The sequence below is a fragment of the Lolium perenne genome, chromosome 2, assembly GCF_019359855.2.
Source record: "Lolium perenne isolate Kyuss_39 chromosome 2, Kyuss_2.0, whole genome shotgun sequence".
Lineage (NCBI taxonomy): Eukaryota > Viridiplantae > Streptophyta > Magnoliopsida > Poales > Poaceae > Lolium > Lolium perenne.
The window spans coordinates 158,136,745-158,154,765 of NC_067245.2; positions in this window are offsets into that span (position 1 = coordinate 158,136,745).

Consider the following 18,021-nt stretch of genomic DNA (forward strand, 5'->3'; position numbering starts at 1 on the left):
ACTCTAGATGGGAACTTGTGACTTGAATTGAATTTTGAAACCTTGGAATGATGAGTCATTCCATTGAATGATTTTTTAAGGGTGAATATGACTTGAATGAGATGGTGAATTTTGACTAAAACTGATATTGGTTTGGATGCGATACCTTTCTAATTTTTGGAGTACCCCCACAATACCTGATTATGGGTAGGGCTTAACTGGAAGTTTACACATCTTAGTATGGGTTCCCTCTGAACAAGCATCATAGGGATTATGCCGAGGCTGCCTCCGTTGTATGAGAAATGATGTGAAATGAGGTGAATTGTACGGCCAAGCCCTGTGCAGTTCCCAGGTTGACAGTTGGTCTTCATTGGGAGGCCAAGCTCATGGGGAGAGGTACCTATACTAGGGTATGTAAGTGAAAGGTTATGGTTGATGATCCACGTACTGTGTTACGATGATTCGGGGTTATCCTCGACGGATGAAATCAAATGTTGTGGCACAAGTGTGCAACCTCTGCAGAGTGTAAACCTATTCGAATAGCCGTGTCCACGATTACGGATGGTTGGAAAGGCCATACAGTTTCCAGTGTCAGATTTCTTAAAAATTTGGTGAAGTGAATGGTGATTTGAACTGAATTGTTTTGAATCACAAATGAGTTGTGGGAATGACACTAATTTTCCCACTTGAGTTAGTTAGCACATGAAAGAGTCTTTATCAAATACTTGTGAACTAAAATTGGCTTTATGCAAAAAAAACTAGAGCTTAGCACCCCTTACTAGAATTGATAGCACTTACACTAGTATTAGTTTGCGAGTACTTAAAGTACTCACGGTTGTGTCCCTGGCTATTCAAATGGCCAGAGTATGAAGATGAACAGAACTACCAAGGAGATGACCAGCAGGACGCCTACGACAACTAGGAGTCTTCCGACGTCAAGCGTTGGCCTGTGGACTAGAGAGTCCATTTCTATTTACGCTTCCGCTATGAACTTATGTTGGCTCGTTGATCAATAGATCAACTATTTGTGTAATATGGATCATGTGATCTGAATTTGTACAATATGGTTTGTAATGAATGATGACTATGATATTCGACTATTATGCCTCGCAACAACAATATTCCTGGGATTGCGATGAATGACATAATAGGCATCTGGACTTAAAAATCCGGGTGTTGACAAGTTGGTATCAGAGCCATTGTTTGACCTTAGAAGACCCTAGTTAGAATAGACGTTCAGAAAAACTTAGTTTCAAAACCAAATGAAGGGAATATTTATGAAAAGTTATTCATACTCTTGTCTTTGAGACCTTTTCAAATTGATGAATCATGCTCTTCTTTATGAATCTACTTAAAAATTTGACACACTTGTTGCACTTCTCTAACTTACTTATCCATTTCACTTTCAGATGGAGCCGAATGAACCCATCAACACCAAGTTTTACCAGCTTGGGAATGGCGGGAGCTTGATCTTTGAGCATGACCTCAACGCCGTGTCGGACTTTCTTGGACGCCCTCACCCCGAGTTCCACGGAATCGAGGTGAACGACCAGCCCGGAGGGGAGCTTCAGTGGATCATCACCGCTGACTTGAGGGGCAAGATGGAGCCTCCCACTTATGAGAGGATCCTCTTCTTCTTCAGGGAGAGCAACTGGCTGGACGGACTCGCGCGTGCTCTTCAGGAAGCACTCGCCCGTCTGTGCGGGCAGAACGTGGTAGCACTCTTAGCGTCTCGCTATGCTCACCTCGTGAGACGTGATGCCGCAGGAGTACCCATGGAGCTGCAGTCCCACCCTGAGTTGAGGCACCATGCTGAGCATCTGTATTTCATGCTGTACCACACTCAGCAGGATCTGGACAACGCCCGCGCCTACGCCAACCAGACTCACCTTGCACTGGCAAATCATACCGATGCAATCAAGATGCTTGCCAAGGACCGCAAGTCACTCCGCCTACAGCGTGCCAAGAAGGACGCTACCATCACGCGCCTTCGCGCCAAGATAGCATTCTTGGAGGCCACTGTCAAGGCCCAGGAGGACCAGCTGAGAGAGATGGAGGAAGATGATGGAGGTATAGACCTTCAGGGAGGAGGAGCCTTCCTAAGCGACGACGACGACTTTGAGGAAGACGAGTTCACCGAGGAGGAGGACTACGAGTTCCTGGAGGCAGGACCCGATGACTTTGTCCCGATCGATGTTGATGATGAGGAGTAGTTGCCCTTGATCACTTATGTAGGTGTGAGTTGTATCCCGTCCGTTGTATCGTAGCATGAGAAATGGTTCTTAAAACCATGGGAAGTGTTAGTTTGTAATGTGTGATGTTGAATGAATGAATGAATGTTTGTGTTTGTCATCAAAAGCATTCAAGTTTTAAAGTTTTGAACTTACCCCAAAATAAGCCATAGAAAATTCTCTCTTATCTCATGATCTATCTCAATGTTCAGATGGCCCCTCCAACCCGTGGTGCAAATCAAGATGCTATGATGCAACTGTTGCAAACCCTAATGGAAGATAGGGAGAATGATAGAGTTGAACGCCAAGCCAACATAGCTGCACTGCAAAACCTTGCCAATCAAGGCCATGGAAATCATGACCACCCTGGGTCAAAGCTCAAGAACTTCCAGAACACCAACCCTCCGGTGTTTAGCAAGACCGAAGAACCCCTCGATGCCGACGACTGGCTCCAGACCATGGAGAACAACCTGGAAGTAGCGGGAGTCGAAGCCGCGGACAAGGTCTTGTTTGCAACCCATTACCTTGCCGGACCAGCCCGAGCCTGGTGGACCAGCACTCGTGCCATGAACGCAGGTCAAGTCATGACTTGGGCAGACTTCAAGCTCAAGTTCAGCAAGTACCATGTGCCCCCGGGTCTAATCAAGAAGATGAGGGATGAGTTCCGCGAACTCAAGCAAGGACGGATGACGGTGGTCGAATACCGTGACAGGTTCCTTACACTGTCAAGGTACGCCCCCGACGAGACCGACACCACCGAGAAGCGGCAGGAGAGATTCCTGAACGGACTGCATGATGAGATGCAGGCTGTCCTAGTCAACATCCCTTTGCTGACCTTGAAGCCTTAGTGGACTCCGCCATCCAGATGGAGGGCAAGCTCAACCAAGCCAACGAGAACCGCAAACGCCGCATGATGCACCAGAGTGGGCCCAGCAATGCTCCGAAGTATCGCCCCAGCTCAAGCGGAGGTTTCGCCCCCAGAAACACCAACAAGCCCCAGATGTAGACTTCACGCCCGAGTTATCAGAACCGGAGTGGAGGAAACTCCAGGCCAGGAGGCCACCACAACAACATCAACTACAACAACAACAACTACTTCAACCGCGCTCCGCCCAGAGCCCCCAACAACACCAACAACACCAACACTGCTCCGAGGACTGGGAGCAACGCCATCCCCGTCGCCCCCAAGGACAAGTCCACCATCACTTGTTATGAGTGTGGAGTGGTGGGACACTACTCCAACGAGAAGTCCACCATCACTTGTTATGAGTGTGGAGTGGTGGGACACTACTCCAACGAGTGCCCCAAGAGGTTAGCCAAGAATGCCGCCAACACCGCTGCACCTGCTCAGCAGCAACGCCGTGTCTCCACCGGCAGAAAGTTCGCCCCCAACAACCCCAATAACCGCAACGGCCGTCTCTTCCACATGAACGCCGAAGAAGCCCGGGAAGCACCAGATGTTGTACTGGGTATGTTCTCTGTTAACTCAGTACCTGCCAGAGTGTTGTTTGATTCAGGAGCATCACATTCTTTTATCACCGAAGACTTTGCATGCACAAGTAAAATCCAACCTATCAGTTTGAAGCATGTTATGATAGTCCAAATTCCCGGATCAACCACCAAAGCCAGAAAATTTTGCAAAAATGTACCCATCAGAATCCATGAAGTAGATTTTTATGCCAATCTGATTGTTCTGGGAACCAAAGGTTTGGAAGTCGTACTAGGAATGGACTGGATGTCAAAACACCATGGACTGATTGACTGTGCCAAGAAAGCCATCACCATGACTAGCAGCACCGGTATCCTAGTAGAACATGTATCTGAAAGACTGCCCAGAAAATTTACCTGCAACCAAAGTGTAGCCAAGCCAACTCTGGATCAGATCAGGGTCGTCTGTTGATACCCTGATGTGTTTCCGGATGATCTACCCGGTATGCCCCCGGATCGGGATATCGAGTTCATCATCGAGTTAATCCCCGGAACTAGAACTATAGCCCAGAGAGCCTATAGTATGAACCCAACAGAGCTTGTGGAGCTGAAGAAGCAAATTGATGATATGTTAGCCAAAGGTTTGATTCGACCTAGTGCATCACCCTGGAGATCGCCTGTTTTGTTTGTGGACAAGAAGGATGGTGCCACCCATTTATGTACGGACTACCGTAAGCTTAACGATGTCACCATCAAGAACAAATACCCCCTACCCAAGATAGAAGACATGTTTGATCAGTTGACCGGTGCCAAAGTGTTTTCTATGATTGATCTTAGAACTGGTTATCATCAGCTGAAGATCCGTGCCACAGATATCCCAAAGACTGCCTTTACCACCAGATATGGGTTGTATGAGTACAACGTCATGTCCTTTGGATTAACCAATGCCCCAACTTATTTCATGAACCTCATGAATAAGATCTTCATGAACTTTTTGGACAAGTTTGTCGTTGTCTTCATCGACGACATTCTTATCTACTCCAAATCCGAAGAAGAACACGAACAACATTTGGAGACTGTCCTAGAAACCCTTAGACACCACCAGTTATATGCCAAGTTCAGCAAATGCGAGTTTTGGTTGAAGGAAGTAGGATTCCTGGGACATATCTTGTCTGCAGGAGGAATTGCCGTAGATCCCGCCAAGATCAAAACAATTACAGAATGGCAAGCCCCAACCACCCAGACCGAGGTCCGCGCTTTTCTCGGATTAGCCGGATATTACCGCAGATTTGTTGAAGGATTTTCAAGCATCGCTAGACCAATGACCCAACTGTTGAAGAAGGACAAGAAATTTGAGTGGACTGATAAATGTGAAGAGAGTTTCCAACAACTCAAGAGTAGATTGACCTCAGCCCCAATTCTGATCATGCCAGACATCACAAAGCCATTTGACGTGTATTGCAACGCCTCCAAGATTGGTCTTGGATGTGTACTGATGCAAGAAGGCAAAGTGATATCATACCTGTCAAGACAACTGAAGCAACATGAGCAGAATTATCCAACCCATGACTTAGAGCTTGCAGCTGTAGTCTTAGCTTTGAAAGTTTGGTGTCATTACCTCATGGGTAATCGATGCGAGATCTACTCCGACCACAAGAGCCTGAAATATATCTTCACCCAGAAGGAGCTGAATATGAGGCAGCGCAGATGGATAGAACTGATCAAGGATTACGACATGGAAATTCACTACCACCCCGGCAAGGCCAATGTGGTAGCGGATGCTTTGAGTCGACTGCCGTGTCAGTTGAACTCCATGATCGCAATCGAGCAACCCAGCCTGTTTCAGGAGTTTGAACAGTTTAAACTTGAACTCGTTAGTGAAGGATTCCTAGCCAGCATAGAGCTTCAACCCACCTTGATTAGCCAGATCAAGGAAGCCCGGAAAGGAAACACTAGCATCGACGGAATCAATAACCAGATAGCTGCAGGGAAAGCACCAGGATTCACCGTAGATGAAGCTGGAGTTCTTTGGTACAAAGGACGCCTATGTGTGCCAGCAGATTCGGAGTTGAAGCAAGTCATCCTGAAAGAAGCCCATGACACCCTTTACTCAATTCACCCCGGAGGTACCAAGATGTATCAATATCTGAAGGAGCAATTCTGGTGGCATGGAATGAAGAGAGAAATCGGAAGCTACATCGCCAAGTGTGATATCTGTCAGCGAGTCAAGGCGGAACATCCGCGACCCGCAGGATTGCTGCAGCCATTACAGATTCCAGAATGGAAGTGGGACTCGGTAGGAATGGACTTTATCACAGGTTTGCCCAAATCTAGCAAAGGAAATGATTCGATATGGGTAGTTGTCGATAGATTAACCAAGGTAGCCCATTTCATCCCCGTCAAGACCACATACCAAGGCCCAAAGTTAGCTGAGTTATACATCTCTACAATAGTCGCCCTGCACGGAACCCCGAAGTCAATCGTGTCAGATAGAGGATCATAATTCACCTCAAGATTCTGGCAGAAAGTACACGAAGGACTAGGAACCCGGCTGAATTTCAGCACCGCCTACCACCCCGCAGACCGATGGACAGACGGAAAGAGTCAACCAGATACTGGAGAACATGCTGAGAGCATGTGTACTGGAATATGGATCCAAGTGGGAAGACTGCTTGCCTTACGCAGAATTCTCTTACAACAACAGCTACCAAGCCAGCTTACAGATGGCCCCCTTTGAAGCCTTGTACGGAAGGAAGTGTCGTACTCCTCTGAATTGGTCAGAAGTTGGAGAAAGCCAAGTCTTTGGACCATATGTTCTTCATGAAGCCGAAGAGAAAGTACACAAGATCCGCGAGTACCTCAAGATGGCGCAATCAAGACAGAAGAGCTACGCCGACAAGAGACGCCGAGAGATGACCTTCGAGATCGGAGATTTTGTTTATCTCAAAGTATCCCCCCTGAAAGGAATGCAGAGATTCCAGCTGAAAGGAAAGCTTGCACCCCGATATGTCGGACCCTTCAAAGTTCTGAGTCACCGAGGTGAAGTGTCTTATCAACTGGAGCTACCAGAAGAAATGTCGGCTGTGCACGACGTGTTTCACATCTCACTCCTCCGGAAGTGCCTCAAAGTCCCCGAGAAAACCGAAGTGTTCAAGAACATCGATCACCGATCGGTGGATATCAACAAGGACCTGACATACCACGAAGTGCCGATTCGCATCCTGGAGGAAGCTTACCGAACCACCCGCACCCGAAGCATCAAGTTTCTGAAGATACAATGGAGCAACCATACCAAAGATGAAGCCACTTGGGAACGCGAAGACTTTATGAAGAAGGAGTACTCAGATCTCTTTAGTACCTAATTTTCTTTTAGATCTCGGGACGAGATCTTTTGTAAGGGGAAGGGTTTGTAACATCCCAAATTTCAATAAAAAGAAAGAAGAAGAATTCCAGAGATCCAAATTTCAGAACCAACAAAAACTTTTTTTTTTGCATATAGAGCTATGCATAGGACTTGTGCATTTTGTGTGATATGCCATGATGATTGTTATTGTGCTTATGTGATAAACCCTAAAACCCTAATTGGATCAAGAGAGGTTCACAAATCAAATCAAATAAAAAGAGAAAGAAATCAAATAAGAAAAACCCCAAAAACCCTCACATATGGTTTATGCCATTTTTGCAAATCTTTACCCTAGACCATTTTGACCTGAACCATTAGTTGTAATGTGTTACTCAACACTTATTACAACTTTTGGAATCAAAGAAATAGAAATCAAATCAAATTCAAACTCAATTTGGGATCACATAGAATAATGGTCAAATCTGCCATTTATATTCTGGTCACTACTTTGAGCCCCTGGATTTCAAGATTTTCAAACTAAACTTTCCCAATTCTTTGCACCTCATCCAAGAGCACATCAAGGTGAACAACTTTTTTAAAGACCACCATACCAAAATCATCTTGGATCAAAATCTATGCTCATGCAAAGTTGAGACTTTTTTACATTGTTAACAATCTCACATTTTGCAAATTTGCAATTCTTTTATTTTTTTAAATTCCACCACCACCTATGTTTGTCTCTGGTCATTTGCAACTCATCCAAATGAACCATTTTCAAATTTTGGAACCACTTGACCTCAACCAAATTTAGCAAGAATTTGAATTTTCCAAATAGATCAAATCTTCAACACTATTTCAAATAGTGTTTTGGCCTAACCCTAATACCCCACTTGACCCTACATGGTTCCCTTGTCCCCTCTCTCTTTCTCTCTATTAACCAGCATAGCAAGCCTAGGAGAAGCCTGATACGTCTCCAACGTACCTATAATTTCTGATGTTCCATGCTTGTTTTATGACAATACTTACATGTTTTGCTTGCACTTTATAATGTTTTTATGCATTTTCCGGAACTAACCTATTAATGAGATGCCGAAGGGCCAGTTGATGTTTTCTGCTGTTTTTGGTTCTAGAAAGGCTGTTCGGGCAATATTCTCGGAATTGGACGAAATCAACGCCAAACATCTTATTTTTCCCGGAAGACCCCAGAACACCGAAGGAGAGTCGGAGGCGAGCCAGGGGGGCCCCACACGCCAGGGCGGCGCGGCCAAGGGGTGGGGCGCGCCCCCCTACTGTGTGGGCACCCCAGAAACCCTTTTACGCCGCCTCTTCACCTATTTAAGCCGTCTCGGCCAAAACCTTTGATAGGAATTGACGAAACTCTAGAAAGACTGCAGGAGCGCCGCCACCATCGCGAAACTCCGTTTCGGGGGACAAAAGTCTCTGTTCCGGCACCCTGCCGGGACGGGGAAGTGCCCCCGAAAGCCATCTCCATCAACGCCATCGCCTCCATCATGCTCCGTGAGTAGTTCCCCCATGGACTACGGGTTCTAGCTGTAGCTAGTTGGTATTCTCTCCCCCATGTACTTCAATACAATGATCTCATGAGCTGCCTTACATGATTGAGATTCATCTGATGTAATCGGTGTTGTGTTTGTCGGGATCCGATGGATTGTTACATTATGATTAGTCTATCTATAAAGTTTGTGAAGTTATTGTTGCTGCAATCTTGTTGTGTTTAATGCTTGTCACTAGGGCCCGAGTGGCATGATCTTAGATTTAAGCTCTATACTTATTGCTTAGATTGTATCTACAAGTTGTTTGCACATGTCTATGTCCGGAACTAAAGGCCCCAAAGTGACAGAAATTGGGACAACTGGAGGGGAAGGCGTAGGTATGAGGATCACATGTTTTCACCAAGTGTTAATGCTTTGCTCCGGTGCTCTATTAAAAGGAGTACCTTAATTTCCAGTAGATTCCCTAGAGGCCCGGCTGCCATCGGCTGGTAGGACAAAAGATGTTGTACAAGTTTCTCATTGCGAGCACGTATGACTATATATGGAAAACATGCCTACATGATTAATAATCTTGATGTTCTGTCTTAATGATATTTCAATCCTATCAATTGCCCAACTATAATTTGTTCACCCAACATTTGTTATTGGAGAGTTACCACTAGTGTAGATAGCTGGGAACCCCGGTCCATCTTTCATCATCATATACTCGTTCTACATGCCATTGGAAGTAGTATCAACTATTTTCTGGTGCCATTGCCTCTGTGTTACTATTACTGCTGATGTGTTACTGTTACTATTGCTCTCATATCACTGCTGCTTTCACATCACCCCTGTTACTAGTGCTTTTCCAGGTGCAGCTGAATTGACAACTCAGTTGTTAAGGCTTATAAGTATTATTTACCTCCCCTTGTGTCGAATCAATAAATTTGGGTTTTACTTCCCTCGAAGACTATTGCGATCCCCTATACTTGTGGGTTATCAAGACTATTTTCTGGCGCCGTTGCCGGGGAGGCATAGCTCTACTCATAAGTTCACCTGGGGAGTACACTCTACCGCTCTCTCTGTTTTATTTTATTTTGTTTTGCTTAGTTTACTTTTGTCTAGTTTATTTGTGCTTAGTTTATTTCTGTCTAGTATTATTTTGCTTAGTTTACTTTTGCTTAGTTTCTTTTTGTCTTGTTTTATTTTCCTCATATACCTGAAAATCCATAAAAATTTGAAAAACCGAAAAATTAAAAAACTGCTATTATGGGAGAACCTACAACCTATTTGGAGCTTATTGAATTATATAATAATTATAGAGAATCAAGAACGGGAAAAGTTATGAGTGCTGTGATAGAAAAACTGAATACAATTGCTAAAATCTTGCTTAAACGCCATGATATAAACTGTTGCTCTCAACAGGATACTAAACATCTTAAATTTCAATGTGGCTTTAGTGAGGAAGTTTTAATTAAGAACTATAATTGGAATAGCTATATTCATTTTGGGTTCGAAGAAGTAGAACAATTTGTTTTGTTTATGGGAGCTTCTGAGATCGAATCTTTCATTGCTAAAAATTATGAAACTTGTGTTGTTTGTAAGGACCTTAAAGATTATGTCTCTTCTATCCTTAATTTTTGCATAGAAAGCTACAGTGATAATCCTTATATCATTGATTATAAAGAGAGACTCATTAATGCACAAGAATGCACTCACAATTTGCAGGAACCAGTGGAAGAAGAAATTGATGAACCTGAAAGCTCATTGAATAAAAAAGAGGAGGAAATTGATGAACCTGAAAGCTCATTGGATGAAAAAGAAGAGGAGAGTGATGAACAAAAGGAGGAAGAATGGATTAGCTACCCATGCCAACCTTCTAATGAGAGTAACTCTTTATCTATTACACTATTTGATTGTCCTCCATGCTTACCGAAGAAGGATGAATGTTATGTTCCTGTGGATTCTCTTGAAATATTCCCTATGAGTAAAACTTGCGAGAATAATTATGCTACTGTTATTCATGATAATCCATGCTACTTTGATAAATTTTATGATAATGCTTTGTTTGTGGTGACCCTGCATACCACTGCATGTTGTAGTATGCCAGTCGTTGATATAACATTCACGAAGTACCATTCCGCAAATATTACATCCCTCAGAGTAGTACAACAGAACATAGCAGGTCCATAACTCATTCATTTATTATTACAAGCATAATACACATATCGTCTCGGAGCTCCTCTTGGGTCCTAAGAGGGATACTCCTGGGTTCGAGGCGAACCCAACTTAACTTACAATATAGAAGTTTTACTAGGTTGTACATTTATTACCTCGAGCAGCTAAATACTAAGAGTTCACACTGCTCGGCTACTACTACTACTCGGTGCTTCTAGGCTTGATCTCCTCCGGAAGCCTCCCCGGTTCCGTAGACTATGAGGTAGTCTACGCCTTCAATACCTCCAGAGAGGTATGGTTCTTCATAGCCGATGATCTCGGCTCCTTCATGGTTGTCGTAGTCCTCCTCCAGACGATTCAGACAATCTAAGCAAGGGATTTAAGAGTGGGATGAGTACGAGCGTACTCAACAAGTTCATTATAGATAAGAGGTGTTTAATGCACTAACTACGATATTAGACCAGAAAGTCTAATACCAATGCAGGTTTTGATAAACATTTCTTCAAGAGATTGCTTTTATTTCAAAGAGCTATGTCCATCAGCCTTCACCGGTTTACTAGAACTTCATGGAGCTCCTTTCCGGCCGCGTTTGCAGTTCCATATCCCGGAACAGGGAGTGACAGGTCACGGTTCTTTACACTCTGCAGAGGTGTGTTGCTTTACCCATAAGAGATCTTAACCTTGGTGCCAACCGGGCAGCTTTCCTGTTCACACTTCCTATGGTGTGAGGCCCGGTATAAGGTCTAGCCAATCATGTTCCTCCGCTGCCCCGAACACCCACCCTTTGTTGCATGCCCCGACCCTGGGTCCTCGCCGGTCCCATTATTCCCACTCACGGGTGGACCCCGACCACGACAACAGTTTGGGACTCGTTAACCAAACTCCTTCGCCGGTAGCTGCAACCCATCATAGACCGCAATACCGTGGGGACTTAAGGCTTCCCCAGCCAACCGCTTGTTCTTCGAGCGACAAGTGTCTACGGACTATGCCGTGGGGACTTAAGGCTACCCCAGCCAACCGCTTGCCCTGACAGATACAAGTGTCTACGGTAAAGCGCATCCGTTGATGAACGAGAGGTGGAAACACTTTTGACTACTCCGTCCCACTCCGGATCTTATGGTTAACACGGGTATTACGGCACAAGAATCACTGGACGACATTTGTTGTTTAATCCTAGATGGATATAAACCCTTGCAATGGAACCTCCACCATATCAACACAATCCATGGTTCCATTGCCCACCACATAGTCATATTCATAGTTATGAAAATAGTGGTTTTGCTTTTTATGCAATAGTGATGAACATAGTACTTTACAAGTAATTTGGTAAAAATACTCAAATGACATGAGCAAGCGATGAACTTGCCTGAACAATGCAAAGTTTTGCAGTTGGATGGTGTGGACTGACCCTTGTTCTCTGTTTCTGAAAAAATAGCATCATTGTCCGATAAGGGCAATGGTTAAAGAAGCAATTATGCATGGTTCCAGTTTTAGGGTTTATTCCCCCCTTCCGATGATATTATTATTTCATGTAAGAGGTTAATACTAAGATTGATTTGGAGATACTCTATTTAGGTAATATACAACCTTGAAATATTGTCAAGGTGTTTTTAAAATCCAAAGACATTATGGACTTATTTTCATTATTGAAAATAATATGTGTGATTTAAATGATTATTTAAATCATCAAATTAAGACTTATTCTTATTTGTCTTCAAAAATTCTATTTCATATTTTATTATGATAGAGTTTTTTATACTGAGTGGTTTTCATATTTTTAATTATTTTTTTAGAGGTATTATACATTTATTATGTATTTTCAAAGATTCAGCATTTTAAGGAATTATGAAATGGCACATTTGCCCCTGGGCCCACATGTCAGTGCGGCCCAGCGGGTTGGGTTAGACCAGCTCGGGTCCAACCGACCCGAGCGGTCGCTCACTCACTCCCCACCTCGCGCCGCCTCGACGAAACCCTAATCCCCTTTCTCTCTGGCGACCTGCGTCGCCGTCGCCGTCGCCGGTCGATTCTGGCGGTCTCCGGCCGCCATGGCCATCGCCATGGGGCGCAATCGAACCGCCATGTGACGGCAATCCTTTCCATCCGCGTCGATCTGGAGCAAACGCTGCTCCCGCTCGTCCTCGACCCCCTTCGCCATGGCTAGGGTTACGGGATCCGCGTGATCCCGCAGCTCCCAGAGCTCCTGGCGTGATGGCGCCGCCGTGGCTGCGCTGCCGTGGTGTGGGTGGTGCTGTGGCTCCGCCATGGCTTGGCTTGGCCTGGCGCCGCCGCGCCCTGGCGTGTGCCGCCGTGGCTGCCATGGTTGTGTCTGCCTGCTTGACCTCGGGTACGTTCGCCACCTTTCCCTCTCTCTCTTGTGCCTGTTTTCTTACTCCTCCCTTAGCTCTGGTCACGGCTTCTCCTCCAAATGAACCATTTTCAAATTTTGGAACCACTTGACCTCAATCAAATTTAGCAAGAATTTGAATTTTCCAAATAGATCAAATCTTCAACACTATTTCAAATAGTGTTTTGGCCTAACCCTAATACCCCACTTGACCTTACATGGTTCCCTTGTCCCCTCTCTCTTTCTCTCTCTTAACCAGCATAGCAAGCCTAGGAGAAGCCTGATACGTCTCCAACGTACCTATAATTTCTGATGTTCCATGCTTGTTTTATGACAATACTTACATGTTTTGCTTGCACTTTATAATGTTTTTATGCATTTTCCGGAACTAACCAATTAATGAGATGCCGAAGGGCCAGTTGATGTTTTCTGCTGTTTTTGGTTCCAGAAAGGCTATTCGGGCAATATTCTCGGAATTGGACGAAATCAACGCCAAACATCTTATTTTTCCCGGAAGACCCCAGAACACCGAAGGAGAGTCGGAGGCGAGCCAGGGGGGCCCCACATGCCAGGGCGGCGCGGCCAAGGGGTGGGGCGCGCCCCCCTGCTGTGTGGGCACCCCAGAAACCCTTTTGCGCCGCCTCTTCGCCTATTTAAGCCGTCTCGGCCAAAATCTTCGATAGGAATTGATGAAACTCCAGAAAAACTCCAGGGGCGCCGCCACCATCGCGAAACTCCGTTTCGGGGGACAAAAGTCTCTGTTCCGGCACCCTGCCGGGACGGGGAAGTGCCCCCGAAAGCCATCTCCATCAACGCCATCGCCTCCATCATGCTCCGTGAGTAGTTCCCCCATGGACTACGGGTTCTAGCTGTAGCTAGTTGGTATTCTCTCCCCCGTGTACTTCAATACAATGATCTCATGAGCTGCCTTACATGATTGAGATTCATCTGATGTAATCGGTGTTGTGTTTGTCGGGATCCGATGGATTGTTACATTATGATTAATCTATCTATAAAGTTTGTGAAGTTATTGTTGCTGCAATCTTGTTGTGTTTAATGCTTGTCACTAGGGCCCGAGTGGCATGATCTTAGATTTAAGCTCTATACTTATTGCTTAGATTGTATCTACAAGTTGTTTGCACATGTCTATGTCCGGAACCAAAGGCCCCAAAGTGACAGAAATTGGGACAACTGGAGGGGAAGGCGTAGGTATGAGGATCACATGTTTTCACCAAGTGTTAATTCTTTGCTCTGGTGCTCCATTAAAAGGAGTACCTTAATTTCCAGTAGATTCCCTAGAGGCCCGGCTGCCACCGGCTGGTAGGACAAAAGATGTTGTACAAGTTTCTCATTGCGAGCACGTATGACTATATATGGAAAACATGCCTACATGATTAATAATCTTGATGTTCTGTCTTAATGATATTTCAATCCTATCAATTGCCCAACTGTAATTTGTTCACCCAACACTTGTTATTGGAGAGTTACCACTAGTGTAGATAGCTGGGAACCCCGGTCCATCTTTCATCATCATATACTCGTTCTACATGTCATTGGAAGTAATATCAACTATTTTCTGGTGCCATTGCCTCTGTGTTACTATTACTGCTGATGTGTTACTGTTACTATTGCTCTCATATCACTGCTGCTTTCACATCACCCCTGTTACTAGTGCTTTTCCAGGTGCAGCTGAATTGACAACTCAGTTGTTAAGGCTTATAAGTATTCTTTACCTCCCCTTGTGTCGAATCAATAAATTTGGGTTTTACTTCCCTCGAAGACTGTTGCGATCCCCTATACTTGTGGGTTATCAAGACTATTTTCTGGCGCCGTTGCCGGGGAGGCATAGCTCTACTCATAAGTTCACCTGGGGAGTACACTCTACCGCTCTCTCTGTTTTATTTTATTTTGTTTTGCTTAGTTTACTTTTGTCTAGTTTATTTGTGCTTAGTTTATTTCTGTCTAGTATTATTTTGCTTAGTTTACTTTTGCTTAGTTTCTTTTTGTCTTGTTTTATTTTCCTCATATACCTGAAAATCCATAAAAATTTGAAAAACCGAAAAATTAAAAAACTGCTATTATGGGAGAACCTACAACCTATTTGGAGCTTATTGAATTATATAATAATTATAGAGAATCAAGAACGGGAAAAGTTATGAGTGCTGTGATAGAAAAGCTGAGTACAATTGCTAAAATCTTGCTTAAACGCCATGATATAAACTGTTGCTCTCAACAGGATACTAAACATCTTAAATTTCAATGTGGCTTTAGTGAGGAAGTTTTAATTAAGAACTATAATTGGAATAGCTATATTCATTTTGGGTTCGAAGAAGTAGAACAATTTGTTTTGTTTATGGGAGCTTCTGAGATCGAATCTTTCATTGCTAAAAATTATGAAACTTGTGTTGTTTGTAAGGACCTTAAAGATTATGTCTCTTCTATCCTTAATTTTTGCATAGAAAGCTACAGTGATAATCCTTATATCATTGATTATAAAGAGAGACTCATTAATGCACAAGAATGCACTCACAATTTGCAGGAACCAGTGGAAGAAGAAATTGATGAACCTGAAAGCTCATTGAATAAAAAAGAGGAGGAAATTGATGAACCTGAAAGCTCATTGGATGAAAAAGAAGAGGAGAGTGATGAACAAAAGGAGGAAGAATGGATTAGCTACCCATGCCAACCTTCTAATGAGAGTAACTCTTTATCTACTACACTATTTGATTGTCCACCATGCTTACCGAAGAAGGATGAATGTTATGTTCCTGTGGATTCTCTTGAAATATTCCCTATGAGTAAAACTTGCGAGAATAATTATGCTACTGTTATTCATGATAATCCATGCTACTTTGATAAATTTTATGATAATGCTTTGTTTGTGGTGACCCTGCATACCACTGCATGTTGTAGTATGCCAGTCGTTGATATAACATTCACGAAGTACCATTCCGCAAATATTACATCCCTCAGAGTAGTACAACAGAACATAGCAGGTCCATAACTCATTCATTTATTATTACAAGCATAATACACATATCGTCTCGGAGCTCCTCTTGGGTCCTAAGAGGGATACTCCTGGGTTCGAGGTGAACCCAACTTAACTTACAATATAGAAGTTTTACTAGGTTATACATTTATTACCTCGAGCAGCTAAATACTAAGAGTTCACACTGCTCGGCTACTACTACTACTCGGTGCTTCTAGGCTTGATCTTCTCCGGAAGCCTCCCCGGTTCCATAGACTATGAGGTAGTCTACGCCTTCAATACCTCCAGAGAGGTCTGGTTCTTCATAGCCGATGATCTCGGCTCCTTCATGGTTGTCGTAGTCCTCCTCCAGACGATTCAGACAATCTAAGCAAGGGATTTAAGAGTGGGATGAGTACGAGCGTACTCAACAAGTTCATTATAGATAAGAGGTGTTTAATGCACTAACTACGATATTAGACCAGAAAGTCTAATACCAATGCAGGTTTTGATAAACATTTCTTCAAGAGATTGCTTTTATTTCAAAGAGCTATGTCCGTCAGCCTTCACCGGTTTACAAGAACTTCATGGAGCTCCTTTCCGGCCGCGTTCGCAGTTCCATATCCCGGAACAGGGAGTGACAGGTCACGGTTCTTTACACTCTGCAGAGGTGTGTTGCTTTACCCATAAGAGATCTTAACCTTGGTGCCAACCGGGCAGCTTTCACGTTCACACTTCCTATGGTGTGAGGCCCGGTATAAGGTCTAGTCAATCATGTTCCTCCGCTACCCCGAACACCCACCCTTTGTTGCATGCCCCGACCCTGGGTCCTCGCCGGTCCCATTATTCCCACTCACGGGTGGACCCCGACCACGACAACAGTTTGGGACTCGTTAACCAAACTCCTTCGCCGGTAGCTGCAACCCATCATAGACCGCAATACCGTGGGGACTTAAGGCTTCCCCAGCCAACCGCTTGTTCTTCGAGCGACAAGTGTCTACGGACTATGCCGTGGGGACTTAAGGCTTCCCCAGCCAACCGCTTGCCCTGACAGATACAAGTGTCTACGGTAAAGCGCATCCATTGATGAACGAGAGGTGGAAACACTTTTGACTACTCCGTCCCACTCCGGATCTTATGGTTAACATGGGTATTACGGCACAAGAATCACTGGACGACATTTGTTGTTTAATCCTAGATGGATATAAACCCTTGCAATGGAACCTCCACCATATCAACACAATCCATGGTTCCATTGCCCACCACATAGTCATATTCATAGTTATGAAAATAGTGGTTTTGCTTTTTATGCAATAGTGATGAACATAGTACTTTACAAGTAATTTGGTAAAAATACTCAAATGACATGAGCAAGCGATGAACTTGCCTGAACACTGCAAAGTTTTGCAGTTGGATGGTGTGGACTGACCCTTGTTCTCTGTTTCTGAAAAAATAGCATCATTGTCTGATAAGGGCAATGGTTAAAGAAGCAATTATGCATGGTTCCAGTTTTAGGGTTTGTTCCCCCCTTCCGATGATATTATTATTTCATGTAAGAGCTTAATACTAAGATTGATTTGGAGATACTCTATTTAGGTAATATACAACCTTGAAATATTGTCAAGGTGTTTTTAAAATCCAAAGACATTTATGGACTTATTTTCATTATTGAAAATAATATGTGTGATTTAAATGATTATTTAAATCATCAAATTAAGACTTATTCTTATTTGTCTTCAAAAATTCTATTTCATATTTTATTATGATAGAGTTTTTTATACTGAGTGGTTTTCATATTTTTAATTATTTTTTTAGAGGAATTATACATTTATTATGTATTTTCAAAGATTCAGCATTTTAAGGAATTATGAAATGGCACATTTGCCCCTGGGCCCACATGTCAGTGCGGCCCAGCGGGTTGGGTTAGACCAGCTCGGGTCCAACCGACCCGAGCGGTCGCTCACTCACTCCCCACCTCGCGCCGCCTCGACGAAACCCTAATCCCCTTTCTCTCTGGCGACCTGCGTCGCCCTCGCCGTCGCCGGTCGATTCCG